Raw genomic sequence first — 20946 nt, forward strand, 5'->3', positions numbered from 1 at the left:
TCGCTTACTTACTTGCTACTGCTTCTACTACGCATTATATCGGTGATGTGATTCTTGGTGGAGGATTGTTTGTGAGTGGTTAAGGCACATGGTGCCGATAATGTGGTATCAACCGAGGAGATCTTGGCATGCGTCTTGGGTGTGTGGTGAGGGTTGAGTCAATCAGGTAGGATCTTATGATGAGTCATTGGACATGTCTTGTCGAGGGGATACGACCTGGGCATCCCCTATGAGAGGTACCTATGGCGAGTGCATGTGAGATGAGTAGATCCTAGGGTGGAGTGTCTTTGTGGGATGAAGCCCAGGGTGGAGGTGCCATCGAGGCATGGGATGTTGGTTATCCCCATGTGAAGATATCTCGTCTGGTCCCCCCTAAGGACTGGTATGTCGAGAGAACCAGATCATAGGACCCTATGTACACACCACTCGCTCCAAAATGGATGGGGGACGATTACCTAACTAACTAGGACGGTGCCACTACTGCTAGGTAGGGAGGTACGGGCATATGGCCCACACCCTTCTAAGACAACGTAGTGACCTCTAGGGCTTGGTACTAGATCTCACAGTCTTAGCATTTCGGTGGACTCTAGGGTGGCCTAGGGCTGAGTGGTAGGGTGGCACCATACCGGTTGGGAGGTAGTAGGTATCAGCCTAGACGGGGCCACTAGACTTTTTGGTGGCATCTCTAGGCCATGCAATGCACTGCTCTCAATGGTGGTTTAAACAATCTATGTGGTATAAAAAATTTAGGTTGTACCATTTTCGGTGGCATCTCTAGGCCATGCAATGCGCTGCTCTGAATGCGCTTCTCCGGTGCTCAGCACTAAAATTTTCTGTCTGCTTAAACAATCTATGTTGTACCATTTTTGGGGCACTAGAATCCTCTAGTGGTCCTCATCGGAGTTTCTGGTGCCCCCTTTAAAACTCTTGCACAGCAACCTTTACGCCAATCGTCGCCATGTGTCTGAGGATTTTGTCCAGTGGTCACTAGAAGAATAGCCATGCACTATTAAGTTCCACTAGGAATAGACCCTAAGCTCTAGAGTACCTGATCTACCTCGAAGCATAGGCCTTTTCTGGTGGTGCTCAGCACAATATGTGTGAAACAATCAAACTAGAAAGGGATGGGGCAACCTAAATTCCAGTGTCTGCCCTCAGTGAGCATTAGACTTCTCTAGTGGATACAAAAATACTTCACCAAACCCCTCCATTATCTTTTTCAAATGTGATAATTCCCAATGGATTCCCACAGGAATACTATCAGAGATATGGGCCAGGGATACATGCACTGCCCGTATTTGTGACCATCGCCAAGCTATCGGCCCAACAGCCGTCAAGGGGGAGGCCCACGAGGGCTGATGCCTTCAACCAACGTGGAGATCAAGGCAAACCAAGGCAGACTTATCTAGACACTAGCTAGGATCTTTCTGTTGTGCATATCAAGTAACAAACTAGGAAACAATCTGTTAGCCCAATCGCCCTCTTTGTAACCCTACCTCTCCTACCTATATAAAGGAAGGTAGGGACCTCGGGCTAGGGATCCATCTTCGACCTATTCCATCTACATGTAGTGTAACACCCCCGGTGTTATCTACCTATTTAACAATTGTTTAACGCTTAATAAAACCTAATGAATAAATTTTCATATGCTTGGTGATGAATTCTTGCATGAAATGATAAGTACATATTTGTTTGAATCACTTTCGTGAATAAAATCAATATGTATGATGTCAATCAACCTTGTTGTTGTGATTAAACATCTCTAAATACACTTTTGAACAAAAGTTGTTTAAGGTTTGTTTTGGAAAAATATGAAGAAAATGCTTAAAAATGCCAAAAACCCTAAATTTGCTTAATAGCTTGATAGCTTTTTGAGAACTGAATAAATAATTGATTAATTAATATACTTAAAATTTTTCCTATATGAAAACTATAGTATAAGTTGTCATTTGTGGTGGAGTGCTTGTTTGTGCCTAGTTTAGATGTTTGGTATGTTAGCTAGTGCTCCAAAGTTTGAATAAAATGTTGTTTCCTTGAGACTTAGAAAGTTTCCAAGTGCTTAGTGTCTTGACTGACATAGCTAATTTCATCCCTAATTACCTGCTAATCTGATACCCTAATGACCTTAGACTCTTAACCAAAGTTGAAGTCAGAACCAAGGTGAAGAACTTTTGTTACAGTCATCGGGTCTACATGTGCGTGGAATGTGATGTTTTGTGGGCCACAATGTGGTCAAGTTGTGCTACCCTACCCACACCCTACCATGTTCATGGCCATGCCCTGCTCTGTGCACCCACATCACGCACATGGTGATGCCAGGCCGCCATGCCATGCCCAAGCCGCCTATACCTGTACCACGCGCGCGCCCACGCTGTGCTGCCTGCTGCCTTTGCGCTTAAAAGGAGCCTGAGCTCTCTCTCTCCCACCCTCTTTCTCTTTTCTTGCGCACGCGGACGCCATGGCTAGACCCAAGCTATTGCCCCCACCATTCCCATCGCCCCATGCTTAGCCAGCACCACCGGCATGTCTATCCAACCTCCACGTCTCCATGCACGCCTTCTCTAAGCCCACCAAGGCTAGAGCCACCATGCCGTAGCTGCTGTAGCACCGCTGCCACTGTGCAGTCACCCGCCATGGCTACCATGAGCTCAAGCTTAGTCACTGCCATTCCCACTACTCCATCCCTCCCCACGCTTGACCGCGTGCACCACCGCCTCCGCCTTGCTACCCTCTATTATTTGCATGCGCTCTTTAGGTTTCCCCTAGCGGGGAGCTGCCTGGACCACGCTGCCACCATGGCCTTGCCTATGGCCATCGCCGTGCATGGCCATGCCCCTATGGGCTATAGCTGGGCAGGCTGTGGTTGCCCACATGTGAGGCCAGGGTTGCCTCTACCCCCCACGTGCCTCTTCGGCCATCTAGTCACCACCGTCGGAGCTCCTCGGTTGGAATTGAGCACCCTCTCTTGTACGTGCATGCTCTGTACGAGCCTGAGAAGGAGTGGAGAAGGAAATAGAAAGAATGCTAGGGTTCCAACTGAAAAGGTACCAAAGACAAAGAAAAGGTGGAAGGTCTTCATGGATTAGTAGAAACTCTAGGGTTCTCGATGCAAAAATGTGTTTTCCTTTTCATGTTATCTTTTTCTTTTATATGTGCCAATAGGCTTAAACTTCTATAATTCATAGTAAATCATAGAAAAATCATGAAAATGTCAAACCGGTTTTGTTGCACTCCACATAACTAGATCTATACACTAGAAACATAATATGACATGTTTTAATATAAAAATTTTGCTATAGATGGCTGCCTATGATTTTATCGCTAAATTCATATCTACATTTATATGAACCCAATTGCTATGTAATTTTCGTGGTAGGTTAACTATTGCATGTTTGTGCTATGATAAAAATTTCATGTCCATTGAATGTATATTTACTAAGGTATTAATTTATCATGTGTCACATGCTTTTATTACTATTAAGTCTTAATTAAATGCTAGTAAATAATCTGCTTATCTAGAAATTATGAAATTCATACCGTAGCTTTGTTTAGTTAAGATGTGCCTCCCATAAAATGTTCATCTCCAAAATAGATGTTTGGCGCAACATCTTTTTATTCCATGTTTTTGTGTAACTACACCATCAAATCTAATAATTGCTTAAACTTATGTTTACCACATATTTTATATACTGTTTGTGCCACTTATTAGATAAGTAAAATGTTACTTAACTCTAGTTAGTAGTGGTTATATGCATGACATATTGCTTGGTCCTGTACTTGTGTGTTTAATGCAATAATCAATGCGCGAGTAATGTTCCGAGGAGAGTACGAGAGTGATTCTTAACGATGATTAGCTACCCTAGTCACCCTTGGACGTGTTGCTTGTCTTTTAAGTTTGTAATGCCTATGTGTATGCTTATTTGACTTAAGCATTGCATTGCATTTATGCATATCATTTAGGAACGATGATGAATCGCTGGATCAACTAAAGGATGTTGACATCATGTAGGAAAGAAGGTGTAATGGTGACCGGTCCTGAAGATGATGGTTGATCATGTTAAAGATGGAGCCAGCTAACTTAGTGTTAATAAGTTACCCAGGTGTGGGGGGTATAACCCTAGGTACCCACGGCAATGGACATGGGCCGCACCACCAGGGGAGGTCTAGCCCACAAGATCAAGGCCTACGGTGCTTGCTTGTGGTCAGCGTGCACCACAAGGCAATCAGAAGATATCTTAGCGATGAAGGAAGATCTGTTCAGATATGATAGATATCGTATTCCTTGTAAATATATACCATATAGCCGAATAGATCTAGACCTAAACCGACCTATAACCCTACCCTCTAGATTATATAAGGCGGGTAGGGACCCCTCTCGAATGCATCTCATATTCAATACAATCCACAAAAGACACAGGACATAGGGTATTATGTCGATCAGATGGCCTAAACCTATCTAAATTGCTATCTCTACGCCAGTGTCACCATCCGGTTCCTATTATGTGCACCTCCACCAATCATCTACTACCATGGGTATACCTCTCGGTAGACTGCTAACTAGATTTCATCGATAGTGGCATGCCAGATAGGGGGTGTGCGTGCTGATTCCATGGCCAACTAGATGGTCAAATTCCTAAGATCCATGATCTTCCCTGAGCCAGGCCAGTCATTCACGATTGGATCCATAACCTAGATTTTCAATGCTGACAGCAACAGATAGATCATGGAGGCAATGCAGGATAATCCTACCCCAAATGTGTTGGCGCTAATCATGCCGGCACTGGCACTAGAAGCTCCAATCCTAGTTCCTTGCCGAGTTAGGAGATCCATTGATTAGGATGATTTGATCACATCTATCGATCGGGTCACCAATGGCCTAGCCAACTTCTTATCTCTCATCGAATCGGTTTTAAATCAATCTACCAACAAAGATGTGACTCCTGCACTCCAAGGTCACCGTGCCACTAATGTGAGCACCCTGCTCATGCACATCATCCGAGGTGGCAAGATCAAGATCTGGTGATCATGGCAACTCTGGGCGGGCGTATCATTCAACGCCGACGACTACCTGCCCCGATAAAGAACATGTCGAGGCCCTATTCTTTTGGGCTGGTGGGTGCGGATCTAATCTATTGGGACACCCTGCACCATCTTTCCATCGACCACACCAAGCACAACTACGTCAATGACCTCTACCAGATCGAGCTCCTTGAGGCCAACCAGCCTACGCCAATGGTAAACATGGCGCAAATCCTACAGGTTCTAGATGAAACGCTCCATACAATCCTAGGGGAAAGCCTCAAGCCATATTCTAAGGGCTCTATGTGCAACTGCCCACCTTTTCCCCAAGGCTTTAGGAGAGAGCTTTTCATGGTTAGCCACGATAGCATTGCCGTCTATGGAGAAACCAGTGTCCCATGCCGTGAGCGCGAAGCCAGGAACACTGATCGCCAATGACATCATAATGAAGAAGTAGAAAATGCCACCCAAGCTGCTAGAGGTGGCCTACCGCCTCTCATGCGTAATCTCCAACAAGAGTTCCTCATGGTGGACAACCAACAAGTGGAGCAGACATCGAGCACCAATCTAGCTGTGGCCACCCATGAGCTAGCTACACTCCCACCAACGCTAGAGGTACTCAAGATTCAAGCATTGCTTAAAGCAGCTTAGGTCTAGGTCATTGACATCTGACACCTAGTTCTGTCTTTTTTGACTGCATGAGCTTGCAGTCGAAACCCCCATGGCTCTCGCCACGAGGGGGGAAGTCATTATCATAGCGGCTAGATCATCTAAGGGGGATCTAGGGGCAATGTTGCCATCAACCATGGATCACAAGGACCACAAAATCAACATGGCCAACCAGCTAATGATGCCAACTAGGAGGTTAATCAATCCCTTATGCGGTGATGCCCGCGACCATATCAATGCTAATATCGATGCCTACAATTGCATTGAGAACAGTCATGCCTAGTGGCATCGGGCAGAACTCCAACACCGATAGGAGTATGATGACCAACATGGCAACCCCATCGGCCTCCGACCACTCCTTGCTGTCGAGCCGATGGGACCTCACCCCTTCATAGCAAGGCTATGAGATGTACAGTGGCCTGCAGGCTTCAAGGTCTTTGGGGTCGATCCCTACAATGGCAAGGCTAATCCTGAGTAGTGGATGCAGCTCTACGAGATCACAGTATGTGCCACCAGGGGAAACAACGATGTATTGGCAAACTATCTGCCTATTACGCTCTCCCAATCTACCAATAATTGGCTTATGGGCTTGGGGGAGGACTCCATCAAATCTTGGGATGATCTTAAGAGAGTTCTTATCAAAAATTACATGGCAACATGTTAGCAGCCTAGCACGAAGTATGACCTAGAGAAACTCCATCAGACATCTGGGGAACCTTTGCGAAGCTACATCAGGCATTTCTCGAAAATGAGGAACACCATCCCCAACATCAGGGATAGTGAGGCCATCTTTGCTTTCACCAGAGGACTCCATCACCATCAGGAGTTGCACTCCAAACTTTACTGCAAGAGGCCCTAGACCATCGGCAAATTCCTCAAGGTTGCAAACTCATACGCAGACTTCGAAGAAGCTGATCAGTAGTTTAAGGATGATGTTGCTCGTGCTTCCCGCTCGGATATCCACCCATGTCATGATGATGATCGCCATGAAGAACAGCATTATGAAGATTGTGGCAGGCGCTACAATGATCATGAATGCCATCATAATAATCAGCTAGAGGGATCAAGGGCTACATAGCCATGTCACCACTGACCGAAAAACTTCATCAACAACATAGAGCAGCTATGCGCTAAGCACACTTTCAATGCTGCCTACAAAAAGCTCCTTAATGGTCCATGCCCAATTCACAAGGACAACAAGCACACCATGCGACAATGCTATGGCATGGCCAAAGCTTTCTGCTATGAGTAGCAGAAATGGCAGCAGCACAAGGATGATGAGTTAGATGACAGCAAGGGGGAGGAGCATCCTAAGGACGCATGACCCGCTTTCCAAGATGCCAACAAGACCATCGCCACAATCTTTGGGGGGTATGCCACCTCCAAGAACAAATGCTAGCAGAAACTCACCGCTCGGCAGGTCATGTCGATCACCAAGTATGACACGGTCGCCGATCCTAAATATCTAGACTGGTCAGAGTACATATCACCTTTAGTAGGGTTGACTAGTGGGCAGATATCCCATACCTAGGGTGTTTCCCACTCGTGCTTGATCCCACCATCCGCAATGTGCGGTTCAAGAAGGTCCTCATCGATGGTGGGAGTGCCCTCAATCTCCTCTTTGCTGGAGCCCTAACTGAGTTAGGCCTCATAAAGGATGATCTCATCCCTGTTGATTCTCCATTTTGGGGGATTGTACCTGGCAAAGCATCCTAACCTTTGGGGCTAATCACCTTGCCAGTCCAGTTTGGCACCGTCGACCACTTCCGTACTTAGTACATGAACTTCTTCATGGTAGACATCGACACCGCCTATCATGCCATCCTTGGCCGACCAGCTCTCACCAAGTTCATGGCCATACCCCATTATGTCTACCTAGTGTTGAAGATCCCGACAGAATAGGACATTCTCACCCTACGTGCCACTGTCTCCATCGCTTATGACTACAAAAGAGAAGGACTCTTCATCATTGATGCGATGGATCTCTCGGCCAAAATGGAGGCTTGCATCACCGATTCCAAGAAGGTCCTAGTGGAGGAGCAGGTGATTCCAACTCAGGAGCCACCTTGGTCTATGACTAAGTCCAAAGACACAAAGGAGCTTGACCTCATGATCGGCAACAGAAGCAAGATAGCTTGGATTGGGGCCCATCTTGACCTCAAATAGGAAGACACACTCATTAGTTTCCTCTACAGAAACATCGACATGTTTGCATGGAAACTAGCTAACATGCCTAGCATTCCTCGAGAGCTGATCGAGCACTCTTTAAACGTCTCGCCGACCGCCAAACCAATCAAGCAAAATCTTCGACGATTCACACAAGACAAAAAGGAGGCTATTAAGGCAGAAATAACTCGGCTATTAGCAGTCGGCTTTATTAAAGAGGTGTATCACTAGGAGTGGCTCACCAATCTGGTCCTTGTATGAAAAAAGAATAATGAATGGAGAATGTGCATTGATTACACCGATCTCAACAAACACTGCCCTAAAGACCCCTTTGGCTTACCTCGCATTGATGAGGTCATAGATTCAATAGCCGGTTGTGAGCTCTTGTGCTTTCTCAATTGCTATTCTAGTTATCACTAGATCTCCTTAAAGGAGGAAGACCAGATCAAAACTTTGTTCATCACACCCTTCGGTGACTATTGCTACACCACCATGTCCTTTGGGCTAAAAATGCCAACGCCACCTACCAAAGAGCTATCCAGTGATGCCTCTAGGACCAAAACAAGAAGAATGTCGAGGCCTACATCGATGATGTGGTAGTTAAGTCTAAGACTACTGACAACCTCATCGCTGACCTCAAAGAAACTTTCCAAAACCTAAAAAAATTCCAATGGAAGCTGAATCCCACTAAGTGCATATTCGGTGTTCCATCTCGTATACTCTTAGGCAACGTTGTTAGTCGCCATGGCTTCGAAGCAAACCTAAACAAGATAGAAGCGGTTACCAAGATGAAACCACCAACCTACATGAAGGATGTCTAGAAGCTAAGAGGATGCATGGTGGCTTTAAGTCATTTCATATCCTGATTAGGCGAAAAGGGTTTGTCATTCTTCAAGTTGCTCAAAGCTTCGGAGAAGTTTACTAGGATGCCTAAACACGACAAGGCCTTTGCCGAGCTCAAACAATTCCTCACAACACCTCTAGTCATGACGGCACCATAAGATGGCAAAACCTTATTGATCTACATCGCTGCAACCAATTGTGTCATCAATACTGCCAAGGTCGTTGAACGAGAAGAAGCTAGGCATGCCTATAAAGTTCAATGCCCTATCTACTTCATGAGCAAAGTCCTGAACAAGTCTAAGGCTCGGTATCCTTAGGTCTAGAAGCTGTTGTATGCTGTCCTTATTATGTCCAGGAAGCTCCGCAATTACCTTGAGACATATCAAGTAATAGTGGTTACTGAGTATCCGCTGGGTGACATCCTTCATAATAAGGAAGCCAATGGCCACATCATTAAATGGGCGGTAGAGCTTGACACATACTCCATTGATTTCAGGGGCCACCAGATGATAGAGTCTCAAGTGCTCACTGATTTCATCGCCGAATGGACTGACTTGCAAGCTCCTGTCTCAGCCGACCGACCTAAGCACTCGGTCATGTACTTTGATGGCCCCCTCAACCTTGATGGTGTTGGGGTAGGTATCTTTTTTATTTCACCATTAGGGGATCACCTCTGATATGTCCTCTGAATTCATTTTCTAGCCTCTAATAACGTTGCCAAGTATGAAGCTTGTCTCCATCGTCTCTGTATTGCCATCGAACTTGGTGTTAACTGCCTCTTGGTATATAGTGACTCTGCACTAATCATTAATTAGGTCAACAAAGATTGGTCTTATACTAGTGACAAGATGGATGCTTATTGCTCGAAAATTAGAAAGTTGGAGGGCAAATTCTATGGTATTAAATACCACCACATCATACGAGATCAAAACCAAGCAGCTGACTAGCTATCCAAGCTAGAGTCAACCAGAGCCAAGGTTCTGATTGGTGTCTTCGTCTAGGATCTTCAAACTCCATCCATTAAGCAGGAGCAAGCAGTTCATGAATCTTCCCCTGCTGAGCAATTGGTCCTAGTAATTCCCACATCGAGCAGTGATTGGCGAGAGCCTTTTATCAAGTACTTGACCACTATAGATGCATCGACTGACAAGACTGAGATGGAATACCTAATTTGCCATAGCAAGCATTACGTGCTAGTTGATGGCAAGCTAATGCAGAAGAATGCAAAGGAGAAATTGCTTCAGAAGTGCATATCTTAGGAAGGAGTGGCATTGCTTGGTGTTTGGATTAGAGGCCATGTTACCCACCGATGTCACTTTCCGAGCACCAAGGATAGAGAACTATGATGAAGAGAACAACAATCAGGCATGACAAGACAATGTCGACCAACTTGAGGAAGAACATTTGGTCACATGTGTTTGGATGGCCAAGAACCTAGATAGTCAGCGTAAATACTTCAACCGCAATATCTAGGAGCGATCCTTCATGGTCGGTGACATGGTACTCCACAAGAAATAGAAGACCGATGGGACGCACAAGCTATCTTCACCATGGGAGGGTCCATACATTGGCAAGACTATGACCTGACCAGGATCCTATAGACTCTGCAATCAAGATGGTGTAGACATCCCTAACTCCTAGCACATCGAACTCCTCAGGCATTTCTATCCTTGAGACGTCCTACTAAGATATGTACCCCTTATGTATTTATGCATTTCAATAATGATTTTCTCCATGATGTTTTCTCCATTTGTTGCTTTCTCCATAATTTTCCTCCAATTATCTTTTTTTCTCCATGCTAAACATCTTTAAGATGATGCATTCTATCGCCATTCAATTTGTCGACCAGCCACGTTCTCATTCGCATTATCTAGAAGTAGTCCTGTTCTCGATTTAGCACCTAAACGTGCATGAGCAGTAGCACTCTACGTCATGGGTGGTCGGCAGTGGCTCCTTGATGATGCCTATATTCCTAAGCATGCACAATAGCTAAGCTCTTTATGCCATGGGGTGTGGGATAGCCAGGGCTGATAACAAGATAAAGGACTGACAATGCATCGTTTATATTAAATATTAACACTTTATATGTACTAAACATTAAAGTTTCATTTACAACTACTCAGCATAATGCCAACAAGCCTGTTACATTCTAAGTTATCATGGTTCATTGCCAGCATCACCGAACAGATCCATGTCATCCGCTAGTTTGATCGCTAAATTTGACACCTCCTCCAGCGTGGTGATTTGCTCATTGCTCAGATTTTGGGCAAAACCACCATCGATTTGTTTGAGCTTCACCAAGGGGTAGACTAATCGGACAACCACCAGTGCATGGCCCGTGGCAGAACCAGCGATGCCATGAGCATAGTGCTTGAAGTTCTCTAGCGCTGACTTGCACCTCTCCTCGATGATGTCTAGCGACGGCGCTCTGTTGGGCTCTAACACTTCTTGGTCGTTGAGATCTAGCATGAGTTTTGTCCCATTGGAGATGGTCTTCAACTTTTCTTTACTGGCCTCTAGCCAAAGCTCAAAGTTGTGAAACTACGCCTGACTATTGGTTCGAATCACTACAGACAAGAAGGGCAATCGTCTTAAACATGTTTCTCATAGCAAGAGGGGTATTGACATAAGGAATAACTTATGGTTTAGTTCTATGATGAGTTGTTTTTTTTGCCATTAGTCCTTCATCTCTTTCTTTCTCTGCTAGAGCTTTGGCTTCATGCGCTAGCAGAGCTAGGGTCTTTGCCTCCACCTTGGCATCACACGCTAGGCATGCTTCAGTCTCCGCCCTCTTCTTTGCTTCATCAAGCTCTACACCAATGAAAGATTACTACCAGCATGGGCAAATTTAGGATATGAAAGCAATACATCATGGGGCCTAATGCCTTACTTTTCTCCTGGTCTATGCCATCACCTAGCTAATTCGTTAGCTCCCAGTTCTCCGCCTCCAGTTGTGTCTTTTCTGCTTGCAACTTCTCCCGGTCGACGTGCGCTTTAGCCAGCATCTTCTCTAGAATCTCCACAGACTCACGCAGCCTCTAGTTATCAGTAATTGATGGAGCCACCCACTTCAGCTAGCATGCACAGTTCTCAGAGATCTTCATTAGCTCCTACGGCAAACAACAGTTAACTAGTATAATCTTCAACTTCAATTGGTCGTGTAGACTAACTTACTTCAATCCAGCCAGACACTGATGCTAGTGCCGCCTTGAGCTCCTTCACCTACTCACTCGCCTCCTCATCCTCCACCACCTCAATCGTATCTCCACGGCACATGAAGGTTCGCAAAAGCTAAGGAGGAGGAGGATCCCCGGTATTTGGTGCTTCATGCTCAATTTCTTCAATCACGTTGGGGGACTCCCTCGCCTACCTTGGAGCCTAGTCGGCTAGTCATCGGATGTAGGGGCCAAGAGCCATCACTAGCATCTAAGCCCAGGGACTGGCCCTTTGCTCTAGGCAACTGGTCGGCTCGGTAGCAACATCTTCATTCTTTTGTTCTGGGTGCTCGGGGTCTTTGGCTCAGGGACCAGCCTAGTTTTGGGTATTTCTCGTGTTTCTTCTAGCTGTCCTACCCTAGCACTATGAGCCCCAGTAGTCGTGGCACTCAGCTCGGCGTCCTGCGAAGCATCACCAATGTTGATTGGGTGAAGTTCCTCGGTTGAAGCTTCCCTGCAACATGATGTCGTATCATCAATACTTCCACTTTGGTTATGCTTGGACTAAGTCTGGGGTAGAGACACTTACTCATTGGATTGCCTGCATGCAGCTCTGGATGGCTAGGGCTTGTTGGAGCTCCCCTGTCCTTTAGTTGCCGGCACAAATCTTGACAACACCGAAGGTGACCGGTTATCCTCCGACGCTTCTGACATTGCGATGGTGGCTCTCCTGGCCGAAGCCCCTCATCTTTGCTCAGGGAGTTCACCCCAAGTGGATCTTTGGTCGACTACGCCTTGGGCTAGCTGGTCGAAGGCTCTAGCGGTCGGTGTTGGAGCAATCATTCATGCAACTCATTGCTGTAGCATCTCACCTACATCTTCATCATCATCCGGCCAGTCTATGATGACTTGTCGGCATGCCAAAGGCTCTCTAATCGAGATTCCACCACTATTGTGTGGTGGTGGAGTGTCCATTTTTTCTTCTTCTTCACCGGCTCTGCTCGGGCCGGTTGTTTTCTACGTGACGGCTACCGACGCCTAGGAGTTTTCTCCACCACGTCCTCAGATGAGGATGACAAGCTGCTCTCCAAAGGAGGACTAGCCCAACCTTGGGTTGCACAGGCATCTATGCCCTTCGGCTAGGTCCCATCCGGCACATCGGAGACATACACAGCATGATCCTATCCACAAGTTTTTAAGAAGGCGTTTCAACATCAACAAGATTTGACATTACAAGGACTACCAATGGTACACTCTTACTAGTGGTGGTGGATTCATGATGTTGTATGCCACTCGCTACCCCATGTTGCTTAGTTTGGTGTTACATGAAAAGAGCTCTAGGAGGCGAATATAGGCGTCGCCCTTATTTTTCTTCTTGAGGGCTTCCCGAGCGGTATCTTCATCACCTATATATTCATACGTGGGGTGGAACCTCTCCTTGCTCGGCTAGATCTGGCATACGACGAAGTTGATGGCTACACCAACTCTGTCAAGATTGTTACGCATCTAACCCAAAATTTGTAGAAGCTCATCGACCTGGGTCATCTCCAAACTGATCGGTCTTGTAGACCAATTTGCGCTTGGCACTGCTAAATGGTCTATGTCGGCCGATAGGATCGGTTTAGCATTTCAGATATAGAACCACTTAGCATTCCATCCCTTCAATGACGTGTTGAGAGGCACTTGTATGTATTCCTTCACCATGCCATCCCTCAGCTACAGATAAACTCTGTCGACCACTTTGGGGGACCTAGATCCAAGGAAGGGTCTGAGATAGAAGAAATAGCAAAAGAGGTTGAAGTGTGGAGCGATTCTGACAAATGCTTCACACAGATTGATGAAGAGGGAGATATGAAGAATGTTGTTGGGATGGAGATGTCAAAGGTTAATGCCATAATAGACAAGAAGCTTCTACAAGATAGGAAATGTAGGAATCCCAAATCCACGAATGAAATAAGCCTCGAATGCAACAAGTTCGTTGTTATCAGGGATTGGGAATGGTTCACCTACAACGGGGCGCCATCCTGTGGTTACTTGATCTTGAAGGATGCCTTTGAACACCATTTCTTCCTAGGTCTCCCGGGTGATGGTAGATTTGACCCACTCTTGGTCACGGCGAATCTCGCTGGTACTATCCACCGCCTCCCTCTCTAACTTCTTCGGGCTCGAGCGGCTGCATTTCTTCCCACCCTTCACCATGGATCAGATCTGATTTGATTTGGCTATGCTAAGATTCGATTAAGGAGGAGCTACTATTGTAATGTGACTATAGTAGGGTGTGCGAAGGCGAAGCGCTGAGTATTTTGCGGTTGCAAGGAAGAAGACGTGCTAGGAGGAATGAGGGAAGTGTGCCGTGGCGGGCGAATTCATATGGTACAACCCTAACCCTTCACCTTTAGGGTTTTTGGGAAATCCCGCTTACTCCACCGTGTCATTCGCACCCCTCCAACTTCTCCGTCAATGGTTATTGGGCCAGTTTAATGGGCCCCGAGCATACTAAACGGCTGAGCCTGCTTTGTCGGTTTACCTCTCCAATTTTGCCTTGATATAGTGCTAAGCACTCTCTAATTTCTCCATGGTATAGTGCTAAGCACTCTCCATTTTCTCCACTTCTTTGATCCTAACACTAGGTGCATTGTTCACCTACTATCATGCTCGAGGACTACAATGTATACATTGCACCCTGCGGTGCTTGTATCAAATTTAATGGTTGACTAAGTTCCTGTTTTCTTTCTCAGTTGTTGATATTCTTTGATCCTAACACCAGGTGTCTTCTTCACCTACTGTCAGGCTCGGGGACTATAATGTATATATTGCACCTTGCAGCACATGTATCAATACTAACATCCTCTTTGATTAAGTCATGGTTGATGATCATCTGACTTCGCCAACAAAGCCTAAGTGTGTACACTTCACCTAAGGTGGAGAATTTTTTAAATTTTAAACTTGAGCTCCTTACATCCTTCTGCCAAGCCTTACTTGAGAAAATTCGTGGCCTATTGACTCTTAAACTGGTCAACACTTTTATTTTGTTGATCATATTACGAGTTAAACTGGTTGGATTACCAGTCAAACTGGTTGACACTTCATTTTGTTGATTGAATTGCTAGATTAACTATATGACTCCAAGTTAAACTGCTTGGACCTGCTCAAGATGGCGTTGCTCAGTGGATACAAGGCACTCAGGGACTAGCTGTGGGGGGTATAACCCCAGGTACCCACAACAATGGACATGGGTCATACCACTAGGGGAGGTCCAGCACATAAGATCAAGGCCTGCGGTGCTCAGCTCTGGTCGGTGTGCACCGCAAGGCAATCAGAAGACATATTGGCAATGAAGGAAGATCTATTCGAATATGATAGATATCGTATTCCTTGTAAATACTTACCATATAGTCGAATAGATCTTGACCTAAACTAACCTATAACCCTACCCTCTAGACTATATAAGGCAAGTAGGGACCTCCCTCGAATGCATCTCATATTCAACACAATCCACCAAAGACACAGGACGTAGGGTATTACGTCGATCAGATGACCTGAACCTATCTAAATCGTTGTCTCTGTGCCAGTGTCACCATCTGATTCCTATTACGCACACCTCCACCAATCATCAACTACCGTGGGTATACCCCTCGGTAGATTGCTGACTAGATTTCATCGACACCAGGCAAGCCCTAGTGCATAACCCCTATTTTCAAGCCCTTATTATTCTGTTGTTTGTGCATTAAGTTGTAGGATTTGCTTGAAATCCACCTGCATAAATATTCTATCCTATGAGTCCTACTAGTATGATAGGAATCGTATAGTATGCCATGCTATAGGACTTACGATAGAAGTCAGGTGATGAACTATCACTCGCGAGAGATAGGTCATGGCTATTCTGTTACTACTATCACATGGACTTGATATGTTGGGTAATAATTTTAGACCGGGCGGAACAGAGGACTTTGGTTTGGTTATGGTTGGTTACAGCAATAGAGCGAGGCTCTAGTTGCATTTTTCCCGCCTGTGTCAATTAAGGACTATTCGTTGGTGGCCATTTAACAAGTTTGAAGGTACCAAATAGATAACAGGGTCCTAAGTTATGGCTGACCATGAAGCTTAGTACTTCCTTATGACTAAGGTGCGCAAAACGTTCACTAGAGTGTTTCTCTAGCCATTCTAGTGGCTATTTTTGGGAGGGGATGTCCATGGTAAAACTTATGAGGGGGAAACCCATCGCTGTTTTGTAGGGCGGGCCACATAGGGTGGGTTCCTCAAGGTGGTCAGGTCATTTTGGGCCTTGGTCATTGACGGACCAGGGTCCTAGGGGTTCTATAACAACCCAGGTCTTCCAATACCCAAAAATACGAACTTCAAAATTTTTCTAACAAAACCCATCCATGGTGAGTGTGCATACTAGGAAACCACCCATGTAGTTGCATAAGTAGAACCAAGTTAGTATGGTTGAGCATTTTTGCATTTAATTCAACTTGTGAATTGCTTCTTCATGATTTTATGTGATGTAATAAAATCAATCCAACCTTTATAAATAAATGGTGTGTGTGTTGCCAAACCTTTGGCTTGGACCCTAGAGCCCTAGATGACCTCTAGCAGGCCCACTAGAGTGTATACATGTTGCCAACAAATGTATACATGCATAGGAGCCCTAGGTGTAGTGTGGAAATAGAGATAGAAATAGAAAATAAATTAGAAAAGGGGAAACACATAGAAAAAGGAAAGAAGCCCAACAGCAGTAGCAGCCCACGTGCCTAGCCCTGCTAGCCCACATCGCTCGTCGTGGCCTAGCATCATGCCCGTACCACGTCAGCCAGCTTAGCCCATGCCGTGGCCCAGCACCACGTCCGCCCCCCATGCGCGCGCCCACACCCGCGCGTAGCTGAGCTGGCCCAACAACGGCCCATGTCACGCCGCACCCATGTCGCCCTCTCTCTCTGTCACTGACAACCTAACCTCACCTATCATCCCTTACCCCGCTCCCCTCTCTGCTTTAAGCTAAAGCAGAGCACCGTACCACACCGCTCGTAGTCCCAGACGTCTATGCCCTGCACTTGCCGGTACGCACGTGGATGCCTGCCATGTCGATGATCCACACCACCACCTACCCTAGCTAGCACCCACCTAATATTGACACGACCGCCATGACCTGTGCCCCCTTATAGCACACCTTCCACCGCCTTCCACCACTGTACCTGCCCTTGACCGGCCGCCACACGAAAACGAGAGCGCCAAGGCAACCATGCTCACCCCTACACCCTAAAACCCTAAGCTAGAGCCCTTGATCACCCTCCACATGCCCCCATCCTCTCTAGCCACCGTCTACCACCACCATGGCCATGAGCTCCCTATAAAAGGGCATGCCCAATGCCCTAGCACCCTTCCAATGCCCCACCACCACTGGTGGTTTCACCAGCCACACATTGAGATTGAGAGGAGAGGAGAAGGGAGGGGAGGAGAAGGAGGATGACCACACCACTGCCATCGAGGAGCCACCACCAGAGAAGAAGACGGTGCCCTGATCGTCTTCCTTGCCATAGCTGCTCGGCACGGCACTACACCACCTCGCCATGGCCTCAACTTGCCACCACACCACTATCCTACCTACCCTACCACCATGGTGAGCCCCTGATGTCACTCTTCAATGCTCGCCATCATGGACATGTCAAGTTGTGCCACCATGTTCTCCCCCTTGGGAGGGCCAAAGGCTGCCTTTTTGCGGATGTGGTGCACAACACACACGTACACATGTACACGGCCAAGGACCTAGCCTTGTCGAGCCTCAGATGCTAAGGAATGCTAGTGTGCCCTCACTACACACTGCACGGTTGCCATGGCAGAGGCCACCCATGGCGCCACCACGTTCTAGCTGCCTTGGGCTAGTAGAGGTAGGATGAGCACCTTGGCGAGCTTCGCCTCACCAAGGGACATGATGTGCACTAGGTAAAAAGAGAAGGAGATCCCCAAGAGCTATTGGTCCTGTTCCACCTAATTGAAGCCACATGCCTCCCATGCCACCATTGTGATCTCGTCGATCCCGGTTACCTCGCGATGTAAGGAGGGGCCGATGAGGTTCGCCGTCACCCCACACACCTCGCCATGTAGCTAGATGAACAGAAGGCTCCTACCTTGCCCTAGTCTACCATAGCCATGAGCTCACTAGAGTTCTACCGCATGCCTTGTCATGGTGCTGACTCTGCCATGCCATATGGTCACCATCGTTGAGTCTATCGGCCTCCCCGTGATCCCAATCAAGGGAAAAGGGCCACTTTTGGCCCCTGTTGCAGCCGTAGCCCCCTCACCATTGTCCACCCCCGTCGTCGTGCCATAGCCACCATGGCCCACCTCGGCCAATCCCCTGCCATCACATTCAAAGCTACTAACATGTTCACCAGAGCACGGGGAAGCCAACGAAGCTCACTAGAGCTATCTCGATGCACTGTAGGGCCCCGCCATTGTAACCATGCTACCGACATCCACCGTCAAGCCAACACTGAGTGCTAGAGCCACCAAGGCACTGCCTTTGGCCCACTAGCAAGGTCACCATGAGCTCATGAAGCCATAGAGCCTCCTAGCGACCCTTCCAAGCCACCCTAGAGTGAGAATGGCCGAGCTTGCTGCCGATGAGAGTGCCACCATGAGAAATAGAGGAGAGGGGGAGGCAACCGCACCCCTTCTCCTATACCTGGGTGTTCATAGAGCACCATGAGCTGAAGGGAGAAGAGGAAAAGGTGGACATGGTCCATGGACATGCACGGCGCCATCCACCATGGACCAGCCCCTGTGGACCGAGCCAAGTAGCGGCCCGCTTGTGCCACATGGCCGCCTACATGTTGAACATGTGTCTAGGCCTAGCTAGCCCTAGACCTATAATACCCTAGTGTCAAGCATGCATTTGGCATTGGCATTGCATGAGCGCAAGCATCATTGATCATTAATGAGCATGATCATCTCAAATTTTATCTCTATGATTTGCTTATATCACATGTGTTTGTCACTAAATGTTTTACATATGCTAGGGTTTACATGTGACCAATGTATAAAATGCTTGTGGGGCCTTAGGGGTACCTTAAACATGTTTAGAATGTCACATGGAACAACTTTGGTATTCATGACTCGGACCAATTTGGCCTCTAAGTCATGGTTAGTGTAAGTTACCATTTTTAAGTTGTATGTTTAACCTAAGTTGAACTATAGCATAGAGTGTTTGCATGGTAGTGCACCCTTAAGTAAAGTTGTAGTAATTGACAAGAGTAACAACTTTTATTTTTGGGTCAAGACCTAATTCAGTGCATAGCATGCTCAAAAATAGCTCACAAGTAGCAATAGAATTACTGTTTTTGAGTTTGAATTTTTTCTAAGTTTGGAAGTGGTTTACAGTTTTAGTGTACCTATATTTGACATGCTGTAGTTCATAAACTAGGCCGATATAGACTGAACTCATTTAAGCAAAATTGTCGATCGTATGTAGCTCTACAACTTTGATTATTACAGTTTTCGCTGAATTGCCACTGATTTGGAGCTAGATGATCGCAAAGTTGCATTGTCAGGCGCTATCATCGGCTCTGATGGCTGCGTCCATGCGCGCATCAGTGGATGACTGGCCCCAGGCCATGGCCACCGCATGGTGTCCATACACTGGCGATGGCCCGGCCGATCTGGTCAAAGCATGCATAAAGGCATCGCGCCGCTGCTGATCACTCCACTCCCCCACTCGCACTTCCTCCCTCTCGCCCTGCCTTGCCAAAGTGGAACACCGAGCTCACCATTGTTGCCGCCAGCTTTGCCACCACATAGCGCCATCGTCGCTGCACCACTGCCCAATCTAGCTCTCCAGCAGCTCTGCCATCATCACCTCTTCCACCCCAACCCGCTAGCCCAACTTGCCGAGCTAGGGTAAGGGCGCATTTCACATCGCCGTCGGCATGATTTCGTTGGAGCACCGCCATGCGCTCGACTCACCATGGCCACACCATTCCACTGCACCACCTATCCTCCTCTTCTCCAATCTGTAGCCACTTTGTGGTCCATATGTGTAGGCAGTAACTAGGTTAGATGCTACTGTGCAGTCGTGCGGGAACACACCGCTGCTCCCACCGCGACCACCATGGCCACTGTGGCACTCGAGCTTGCCATTGTTGAGCTGGCCCATAACCTCCCTTCTCTCGCGAGTGCCTTAGGTTGAGTAAGCCTAGACCTAGCGGATGGCATGATGGAGACCTGCCTTTCGCCACCGTCTACCCGGAACAGCGAAAGAACCACCGTGCTCTGTGCGCCGCCGCCGTGGCATGCATGTGGTCGGAGCTCACCGTGGCCGTAGCATGCATGCGGTCAGAGCTCACCACCGCCTCACCAGAATCCTAACCACCCTAGATACCTTCGCTAGGATTCCACAAAGCCGTAGCGCACCTCACCGGAGCTCGTGATGGCCGGAGAACGCCGGCGTACCACGGTGCTACCTCTACCATCCGCCATTGCTGCCGACGAGCTATCTCCAGTGAACCCTAGGTCACATCTTCACCAACCGATGCGGCTCATTGTGGGGAACATGTTGGTGTCACCGTCATCGCCGGTGATCTCACCATCGGTGAGATAAGGCTAGCCGGAGCACCTCCTCTGCTTCTGTATCGCTGACGCATGGGTCCTACTAACCAACGGACCCCATCTGTCAGTCACTGTGCGTCATGGATTTCTTATTTGTTTTCACAGATTTGAATGTATGTTTCAAAAATTCATAAGTAGAGTTGTAGATGTCCAAATGGAGTGAACCAAATTTTGTAGGTTTCATCATGGAGTGTAGTATTTGATAGAAATATAACAAAGTAGAGTTGGTTTCATAAGTAGAGTTGGTTTCATCATGGCTAATAACAAAGTTGTAGGGAATTTCTTTATCTAGCTTGTTTCAAAATTTCAAGGCAATAGGCCAAATAGTTTGAGAGTTATAGCTGTCAGAAGTTGGTGTTCCGAAATGCTTACTCTCTGAAATTTCTGGACAGACCTGGGAAGTTTACCTGTTTTGACTATGATAGGGATTGGATCAGCTTTTGGTTATTAAATGAAAGTTGTAGGCAATTTTATAGGCTTTCTAGAAAGT

Source organism: Miscanthus floridulus, chromosome 2 (assembly GCF_019320115.1).
Source record: "Miscanthus floridulus cultivar M001 chromosome 2, ASM1932011v1, whole genome shotgun sequence".
NCBI classification, from domain to species: domain Eukaryota; kingdom Viridiplantae; phylum Streptophyta; class Magnoliopsida; order Poales; family Poaceae; genus Miscanthus; species Miscanthus floridulus.